This window comes from Melospiza georgiana, chromosome 2 (genome assembly GCF_028018845.1).
Source record: "Melospiza georgiana isolate bMelGeo1 chromosome 2, bMelGeo1.pri, whole genome shotgun sequence".
Lineage (NCBI taxonomy): Eukaryota > Metazoa > Chordata > Aves > Passeriformes > Passerellidae > Melospiza > Melospiza georgiana.
The window spans coordinates 5,915,532-5,925,415 of record NC_080431.1 but is presented as its reverse complement, the minus strand read 5'-3'; the positions used below and the strand labels follow the sequence as shown (position 1 = coordinate 5,925,415).

Below are 9,884 nucleotides of genomic sequence, written 5' to 3'. Positions count from 1 at the left end.
GGGCAATAACCTCCCCTTGATGAGCTGGCTGAGCCTGGGGATGGGATTTATCTGGTGCTAATGAGCTTTCTGCTGCCTCCAAACACCTGAGACAGCTCAGGGTGTCTCAGAGATTAGCTGACTGCAGTTAGGAACTTGCTTTCTTGTGCTGGAGACTTTTTATTATGCTGACTGCCATTAGGGCTGTGTTTGGTGGGGAAGGTGGAGGAAGTGGAAAACTGTTATTCTAAGAAGATCTTTGTGCAGAGGTCTGTGCTAGAGGTTCAAGGCCAGGCAATAGATCTTAGAAAACTGAATGAGTTTCTCAGCACAGCTTTTGTGTTGCTCAGCAGCCAGGAAAACAACCTAAGGATAATGGCTTTTGAGAAAGGTAAAGACTAAATAACTTTCGGTTTTCTCATTAAAATCTTCTCATTATTTAGAAAGATATTCGCCTAAGACAGCAAAATACTGTTTTGTACTTCAGACTTCCTCTGAACTCTGAAAAGTTTATACTGCAAAGCAGACAGAAAGAACAAAAAAAAAATGGAAGGAACTGCCTGCTCCAGCTAACAAAGCAGGAATTAAATCCATGCTGGGTTATTCCCCCACCCTCCATGCAGCCTGAGGATGCTGATTTGGCCAGTGCCAGCTGCTCTGCATTGGTGAGTGACACATAGTCTTTATACTTATAAAAAAAAAGTACAGTCACTGATAAGCCTCTCGATATGCCTTGTCCTTTCCACAACAAAGTTACCCACTGGAGGAAGCTTTGCATGTAAATGAGGCTCTCTTCAGGTTTCAAATCTAATCAAAGTGGAATTCAACTTTCTTCTAAAGGATATGCAGAACTAGTTGGTCAAACATCCTTCAGCCTCTAAGTTTATCGCCAGCCTGACGTCAGTCTGGAAATCCCAACTTTCTTAAGAGATGATAAATGTTATCTGCCAATCTCTTCCACTGAATAAACTCTGTTTGATCTGCATTAATCACACTTGGCAGAAGCTGTTCAAGCCTGCTAGCAGCAATCCTGGTGAACAGCTTGGCATCATTGCTTAATAATGAAGTGGAACAGTATGAGAAAAAAAACATGAAGGAGCCTCCTTTTCATTGCCACCCCAAAGTTAATGAAACACACATTAAAATGTATGGTTTGAAATATTCAATAGGTCTGAAACTGTCTTCTTGTAATCATATTATTGCTCTCAAGGGCAAAACTTATCCCTTTCTTTTTCCCTTTTCTGCTATAATGCTATGCGTCAGAAGTGCACGGAAAAAGAAGCACCACATACTTCTGTAATTTTTGGTACTTTTTTATCATTTTAATAAATGAATGTTCAATGTCCTGAATTAATCTTCACAAATTTTGCCCAAGAATATTTGAGTCATTATTGCTTTCACTCCAATACAATGAAGCACAGCTCAGAGCTCAACAATTCCTGCCATTTTCCTTCGTAAGGAGAGAGGGCCTGGGACAGGTCTGTGCATCACTTCAGCCCAGCAAACCCTACTTTGGGGTGGGCTCTCTGGATATTTAAGCAGTGACTGGAACACAGTTACTTTCCACAAAATTTCCAAAGAATTTCCACTAAAATGATCTGTCTGCTTGCAGGCTCTCATCCAGCAAAAGCTTCAAAACCTCTTTTCTGACTTTTCTTGCTTGTGTGGCTGCACTAAACTCAGTGGGACTGTTGACATGGGGAAAGTCCAGCACAGAAATAAGGAATTGATAGAAACATCTATTAGAAAAAGATGAATAGAGAAATGTGCTCCTGGGGGGTTACACAGCACCTGCCTTGGTTTGGGATAAATGGGAAGAGGGAGTAATAAAGAAAGTGAGCAGAGAGGGAAGTACAGAAAGTGGAGTCACAGCACTGAAAAATGAGGTGTGAGAATGGAAGAGAAAAGGACAGAGGAGGCCAAGTGAAAACAGTGAAATTATTTCGTTTGCTTGTGGCTAGATGGGGAAAATAATGCTTTTTAAGAAGGGAAAAGATCTTCCCCAAAACCTTCTGTACAGTTTCTGGGTGTGCAGGGCCTGCTCAGCAATTACTCACAATGCTCCAGTGAGGAATCCCTCTTGTGAAAAAGAACATTGGCAAAACTAGTGTGATTGACAAAGAAAAAGCACCAATTAACTTTTCCTCCATAAAAAAGATAGCAGACCTCTCTGGAGACATTAAAAATATTTCCATGTTAGGAGTGTGCAGGGATGTAAGGATAACATGGCTGATCTTTATAAATGTTCATTCATCTCATCTTAAGCCTTGAATTTTTGAGACTAAAAGACAACTTAAACACAGTTTTTTTCAAAGCATCATCATCATTTTGTGATCTTCCGGGCCTTTTCCTAAACTTTTATTTCTGAAGGTCGAAGTTGCTTTAAAACATATCAATAAGTTAAAAATAAAGCATATTCCATCCTAGTATTCCAACAGATTTAGTGAATACATCCTGGTAAAATATGAACTTCTTCCTCTAGCCTATAATATCTACTACTATTGGGATTTTTCTAATTAAAAACTGTGTCATTTGAATCCTGAGAGACACATGCCTTCTGAAATCATGTCATATTTTAGTTAAAGTAACAATGAACCTTCTTCTTTTTCTCAGGAATTTATTGCATTGCACAAAAGTTTATTACAGAAGGGAAAGGCTTACAATGAGTAAAAAAATTAAGAAATGATGGCATAAACATACATTAGGTAAGACATTAGCATGATGTATGACATTTTTCAGAAGTTTGTATATTCAGACGAAGAAATTAAGAAGGAATTAAGTTATCAAATTTTGGAAGATGTGTCTAAATACTTCAGTTTAGTGCTGGCCACAGAAGCTACTTTCATTCTTAAAACAAACAAGTTAATTACTGAAATTTCACTTTGATGCTTGAACTTTCACATTAGACACTTGGAAGTCTATGAAAATTTTTAATTAATTACTAGTGGGCCAAAATATTTCCTATTACTGGTAATGTGTTTTCTTACTTGCTGACACCTACACTGATATCTCATGAATTTACAGGGATTTGCTATGTATTCATCTCCCTGGAAATACACTTTTGGCTATGCCCACAAATAACTTACATTTTTAATTCTATTTCATTAAAGAATTGCAGTATCCATATGGCAATATATATGTAATGCATACTGTATTAATTCAAATTACTCTCCACTCTCTAAGAAACTGTCAGTTTAATGAGACATCACAAATAAAGTGCAATCTGAAAAAAAAAAAAAATCTCTCACCTATAATTGCTCAAAGCATGCATTCTCTCTCCAAGCTTCATTTTCACTGCATGTGTAATGTTTTTAAAGTGGTGTTGGATGTAATGCCTTTTACTCTGAACACTCTTCACTTCCTGGCTCAAGTTTCCTTCTTGATATAAGAGGGAAAAGTTGAAATTGCTTCTAGACATGTAGGGAGAGCACCAGAATACAAATTAAATTCTTTGCAAGGTTTTGATAAGTCAAGAGTCCGCTATCTCAGAAGCAGTTAGGCTAATCAATAATGAGGCAATGTTAATTAATTCATGTGCTTGGAGCATCCTTTTACAAACATATGTATAAATATGTTTTTATATATGTATATATATAAATGTATGAGGTGACTAAGGATCACATTCTTTTGTCTCTGTTATTCAAAGGAGCATTTTCTAAAGCCTCTACTGAAAACTGAATCTGACCACACAAAACAGGAAGAATATAATAAAAGGAAAGGATGTATGAAATGTATTAAAGAAGAACTATCAAAAAAGCATGGACCCAGAATTAGGGCCAGTGTGGAAACAAAAAATTATGGATAAAATCTTCAAAGGCATTTTATTCCCAGGTTCCAAAATGGTAGACTGCACCGAATTGAATTTTACATCCATCTGCTGGAATATCTGCTCTCAGACACATTTTAAACCCAGGAGTCTGAAAGCAAATATTGCCCAAATGCATTTTTGTCAGGAACTTTTGTATCTAAATGTAGATGGTGAGACAAAGAGTAAGTTATAATGGCATGATATATACATATTGGTAACTGCAGTGTCTCAAATTCTTTTTTAAAATGTTTTTTGGGGGGTTTGTGTAAATGGCAAGGTTCCTGCAATTTCAGTTCCTTTAAAACTGCTGTATGGTCGGAAAAGGATAATTTATGAGGAGTGGGGCTGTTTTGGAAACATGCAGCTTTTAGTATCAATCTGAATTTTTCAGATAAAGGGTAAAAATTGTATTGAGTAATATAGAAAACAGAAGACCTTTTCAAAGGTTAATGTAAATAGCAGGAAACCATTTAGACCATTCTTTTATATTATTATTTTGTTTATTAAGATTAAAGGACTTACTGCTGTTCTGAAGTGAAGCTTCAGTACCCTGGGGAAGGAAGAAAACTTTGCTTAGGAATTCAGGTGCTGCTTACAGACACATGCTTTATGGTGCAAAATATTTGAGGATACTGCTACAGAGGATGCTTAAAAACTTGCAAGGTGATTGGCAAGTTGGAAATCTTTGCTTGCTTCAACATAGCAAGGCATGGTACCCTTGTATTTATAAAACCATAAAAACCATAGCATGACTTAATTAGCCACGTATTTATACCTTAGAGAAAATGGTTATTTATGAATAAATTCATTTAGAAAATCCAAATTAAAATGGTAAATACTCTGCTGTATTTCTTTCAGAACATCTCATCATTGCAGGATGGACAGAGCGGTGAAGGACCTGGAGATTAGAAGGTGACCTCAGGATAATGAAAAATGAATGCATGTGTATGCTGGCTAGATGGACTTGATTCTGATGTTATAAACATTGTCAAGGAGGTGTAAAAATGGTGGAAACACACTTCTGAAGATGGCTCATCAGGATTTCTGGTAAGCACAATTTTTGTCTTCATTTTCTGCTGTAATCTTTGGTGTGGACAACCAAATCATTCCCCAGATTTTAACTTCATGACTACAGGCAGCTGGAATGCTGAGGTAAAAGTATTTATCTTCCCAAGGGAAGAAACCAGGCACTGCCAATGGGAACTCAAGGGTTAGCAGTCTGAATTTTCCTCCTGTATGGATTTGGCTCTCTGGGTAACCTACCAGGTCTCTCTCCTCACCTTTTTGTTTTATTTTTCTCAAGTCTCAGATTTGCTGTTGATGTTCTCTTGTGCTTGTTAAAACTCTGTCATTCCTGGTGAGCATGGTTGTGTTTTTCCTGTAAACTTATCTGCAACTTCTGATGGCCCTTGAAGTGTAAGCAATTAAACAAATAAGTCTGGTCAGAGTGATGGCAGATTCACTTGTCTTTCAGGTAGCTGACAGTGACTCATTTCTTTCCAAATAAATGCCAGTTTTCTTTGAGCAACACCACAGAGTAGATAAATGACATGAGAACCTTTAAAAAACCCAAGCACAGCATAAAAATGCGTTGTCACTTAAAAATCCCAATTAAAAACGAAAAAGAGACAGACATAGTACACCTGAAGCATTGGATCACACATGCTGCAGATAAAACTAACAAAGCATCACCTGCCTTGTGGAACAGAAAAGAAACCTTGTTTGAACATAAACAAATGAATATGACAGGATTATTTTTGGCCTGGTTTTAGAGGAACAGAAATGCAGACAGCTGACTACAACAAATTAATTCTGAAACAATGCTTAGAATCGTTACTCTTGATAATTAGAAACAATTGCAATTTTTTTTTTCAATATTAAGATATAATGACAAGCACCCAGGAGTAATATTTCCTTTTCTTTGACACATGGGAAATTTTTAACTTTTAACAGTGAGAGCTATACTGTGGAATCTAGAATTTGGAACAATATGGATTTGAACATGTACGAGTGCAGTTTCAGTATTTCTTTTAACACAAGTAGCCAAGATTCTTTTACCTCTTGGTTTAACCCTCACATAAGGCCATGGGTCTTCCTTGCAATTATTTTCTATCTTTATTATTTAGGAAAAAAAAAGCATCAAAGTGTGAATGTGTCAGAGTTCTGATGGTGACTACAGGGACCTGTCTTGGCAGTGCTATATTTTTCTAAATGTTCTTGCCAAAAAAGATGTGATAATGCTGCCACATCAGGTCTCTCAGTCAGCACATATTCCCTTTAAGAATTGGCTACTATTTCTTCAGGGAGTGGATTTGATTGTTTATAGGCCTAGGAGCTCACACAGCAGATCTTCCTGTTTTCACTCATGGGATTTCCAAGCACTCCCCAGTTTTCTGGAGATAAACTAGACAGATACATGTAAGCTAATTTGATTATTTGTTATGACAAGGTTAATTTGATTATTATGACTTTGAGGCTTTGAGATCCAGCTCTGTCATCATTTATCTTGCCAGGTGATGGTTTTTTTTCCTAAGAATTTCAAAAATAGAACCAGGCCAGGGTTAACTGTGTGTTTGACTTCCCACAGTGGTTATTCCAAGGTATCTCACTCAGACACCTGACCACCAGCAATCTCCTTTATCCCCGTGGCCTTCATCCATTGCTGTGAAGATGAGTTTATGCATTAAACCCCTTGCCATAATCAGCTTAACAACTCTGAATTTAGGTTCCTGTTTGCGGTTGCTGCTGTCTCTCGGGGCTGACAGAGTTAATGGCAGCCTTCATAAAGCACACGAGTGTTTTTCCTGTAAGGAAATAATAACTGCAAGGAAAAAAAAACACTGAAGCTAAGAACAAGATGATTAAACAAGCATCTTTAAACAAGGCATGATACAGAGCAGGTAAATAGCTGTGAAACAATTGAGACCTTGTTTCCTGCTTTGTCTTCAGATACGTGTCATGCTGTGAGCTCCTGGCTAATTGTTTAAAATATTTCCCTCTAGCCTCTTCCTTTTATTTTTTTTTTAGTTCCTTCTATATTCATGGCCAGTAACAGCTACTGCTTCACTCTGGTACAAGCAGTCAAGTCTGAACAAGTAGCAGGCTGATCCATTCCTTGTGGTCTTTATCCTTAAAATCCTTATAGCAATGGACACAGAGAAGTTTCATCTTTAACTGAATATGTGGAAAAGAGAACCAAATTTTCCATGATGTAATTGCACCTGAGCTCTTTAATAGAGACAATGAAAGGAGCATGCATTGGTTATTGACTGGGAGAGGAAAGCTAAATGCTCTGCCATCTGGGGATTTTATCGAGCAGCACTTGGAAATATTCTAAAATGAAAGTGAGCAGCCTGATCCATGTGTTGGCAAAGGAGAAAATGATTTGAATTAAATTTGCTACTCTGGGTTCTAAGACACTATTGGTCATCGTAACCTTGGAGGTAAAAGAGGTGTAATTGCTTTCCTGCAATTATAGGTGGAGTTCATACAGAAATAGTTCCTAAAAAAGACAAAGGAGGTCAACCAAGAGCCAACTATTGCAAGCCAAATTATCTGCCCACAGAAAGAGCCACAACCCCATTGACACTGGAGGAGTTTTATCCACTTACAATAGCAAAGATCTGCCTTCTCACTGAGGTTTGTTGTTGTACACAGTCTGCCCTGGGGTCACTCTGTAATTACTACAGAAAATAGTGTACTCACTTGATAACTTCTTCGAGCAGAAAAGCAATTAGCCTGCCAAGTGACTTGATGTTCCTAAGAAGGTGATGGAGTTTCGGAGGCTGCAGGTTTTCAGCAGAAATAAGTGGAAGGGGGGAAAGTCTGGCTGGCAGAGTACAAAGGAGAGGTCTGGCTAGGGAGATATAGAGATGGCCACTTTAGGGATTCAGCTCCCAACAAAAACTCCAAGCTTTGAGGCAACACCAAACTCAGAAAAACACTTTGCTGCCAGCTAATGGTACAGGGTCCCTGCAATAGTGGGAAAAATAACTGGAGATTCTGCCTCAACAATCTCCCCAGGCTGTTCTAGGCTGGTGAGCAGCAGCCCAATCCTACAAGATCAGTTGTCACATCTTTCTGATCTAAAATTTTATTGGTGCAAAAAGGAAAGAATTCCTTCTGTTATTAGCATTATTATCTTATGAATATCATTGCTAATGTGTAAAATGCTGCTTGACCTGTGCTTCAGCCAAATCCAAGCTTACCGGATTAAGATGGTGCTGGTGAAATCTCAGTTTATTGGGCACAAAGGCAGGGATGGAAATGTTAGTGGATATCTCAGATTGTTGCAGTATTGTTATCACAATAGCACAAAGTATTATTTTGTTATGGAAATCAAGACAATTTCTCTCAAACAGAAAATAGATGCAACACATGATGGACTGTGCAAGGTCTGAAAAAACTGCTTAGGCAGTTGGGAATTGAAGAATAAATTAAAGTGCAGCAACCCTAAAGAATAATAACCATTTTTTGACTCTATTAGAGGGGAAAATGATTTTGCAAAGTGTGATTTACCTGGTTCCATAGAGCAGGCTGTATTGCAAGCCTCTGTTGCATTTTCTTTTCTCGTTATAACTCTCAAAAAACAATTTTGAATCAATATGATGTGGAATATTGGAACGTCAGTATCTATTGAAAATGAACTGGTTTATGCTGATCTGACCTAATTAAAATCAATGCAGATATCTTAAGAAAAATATTTTCTTTTGGTGATGAAGCCACATATTTGGTAAATAAAATGCTCCCAATTGTCTGCTTTTTTAGATAAAATGTTTATGTGATTGAATCTCTTTTTATCAATAGCTAATGTTCTTTTTTGTTCCATGCAAACTAGATTAAAAATGAAAAGACTCATAAATCACAGTAAAATTTATTTTAAGAGATGGGACTATATGTATATAAATGTGTAAAATAGATTTTTTCACATCTGCACATTACTGACATTAGTTGGAACAAATAGAATGCTAAGTCCATGTATATCTAAAAACTTTGTTTCTAGATGCAGGAGAAATAGTAAGATTGTATTTCCCCATCTTCTTTCAAAAAATGAAAACAAAACACCTGCCAATTAATAACAAAAACTCATTTTAAAATCCCAGTCAAGTTCCTAGAAGGCTCCTACCAGCCTGATTTGAGTTTTGTAAAAGTCACTGTAAATCCAAAAGAAAGCAAATCTGTGCAATGCCATGCCTCTGAGGAGACAAGGAATGCAGACTAGATCTGAGGAAAAGGAGGGTTAATGTTTTCTTCAGATTAGAATGCACACTATCTAAGTTCATAAATTCTTCTTGAAATCTTCACTTTTTATGGTAGAAGGAAAGGGAGGGGTGGGAAACAGTCTCAAGTTGATTTTTTTTAAGGGAAACTTTTAAAATTAGTTTTCACTTTCATTTTAAAAGAAGAAATATACTTTCTGTGTTCAAGGAAGTAGATTCTGGTTAAATTTAAGTGGCCATCAAGCAGTTTCAGGACAGAATTCACTTCATGCATCAACCCATCTCAGAGGGTGTATGACATCAGGAGCTCTCACTACTCTTCAGGGACTGCAGCTGGTGGGAGGCTTCCTGAGAGAGAAACAGGAGTCAGGAAATACAGAATGTCTTATAAGCACCGATGGTTTTATCCTTTCCTACTTTCTAGCCTTTGTTGGGACAAAATCCTGCAGATTCACGAGCAGGGATCCTACAGATCTCACCTAAAAGAGTGAAATCTCCAAGGTGAGGAGTACTCAGGTAAAGTTTTATAATTGATGCATATTTATGAGCATGTATCACTTTTCAGGGATATTAGATGTAAGAGCAGATGTAATGAACTAGTGAAGTTCAAGTGTGAGCCTGTCATTGCTGCAAGCTGGGAGTAAGAGTTGCAGCCAGCAGAGTTCAGTCTGCAAGTATTTGACATCCATATGCAATGTCAAATAATTTTCTAGGGCCAGATAGTCATGAATAAAAGTTCATAGATTAATTCCACAGTTTTCTCCACTACAATTTTTAATGAGTTCTCTCACTTTGAGATTTACATAAGGCAGCCTGTTAAAAATTAAATTGAGATGCTTCCACCATAAATCTGAACATGTTGTAACATCAAACTCTAC

The 9,884-nt window shown here is 37.3% G+C and overlaps 1 long non-coding RNA gene across 1 annotated transcript; it reads left to right on the top strand.

Moving 5' to 3' along the window:
* Positions 1-504: 504 nt before the first annotated feature.
* LOC131080688 (uncharacterized) lies at positions 505-9,505 on the top strand. The gene is made up of 3 exons (XR_009114188.1): positions 505-644; positions 4,646-4,834; positions 9,431-9,505. It is a non-coding gene; the product is annotated as an uncharacterized LOC131080688 (long non-coding RNA).
* Positions 9,506-9,884: the final 379 nt, after the last annotated feature.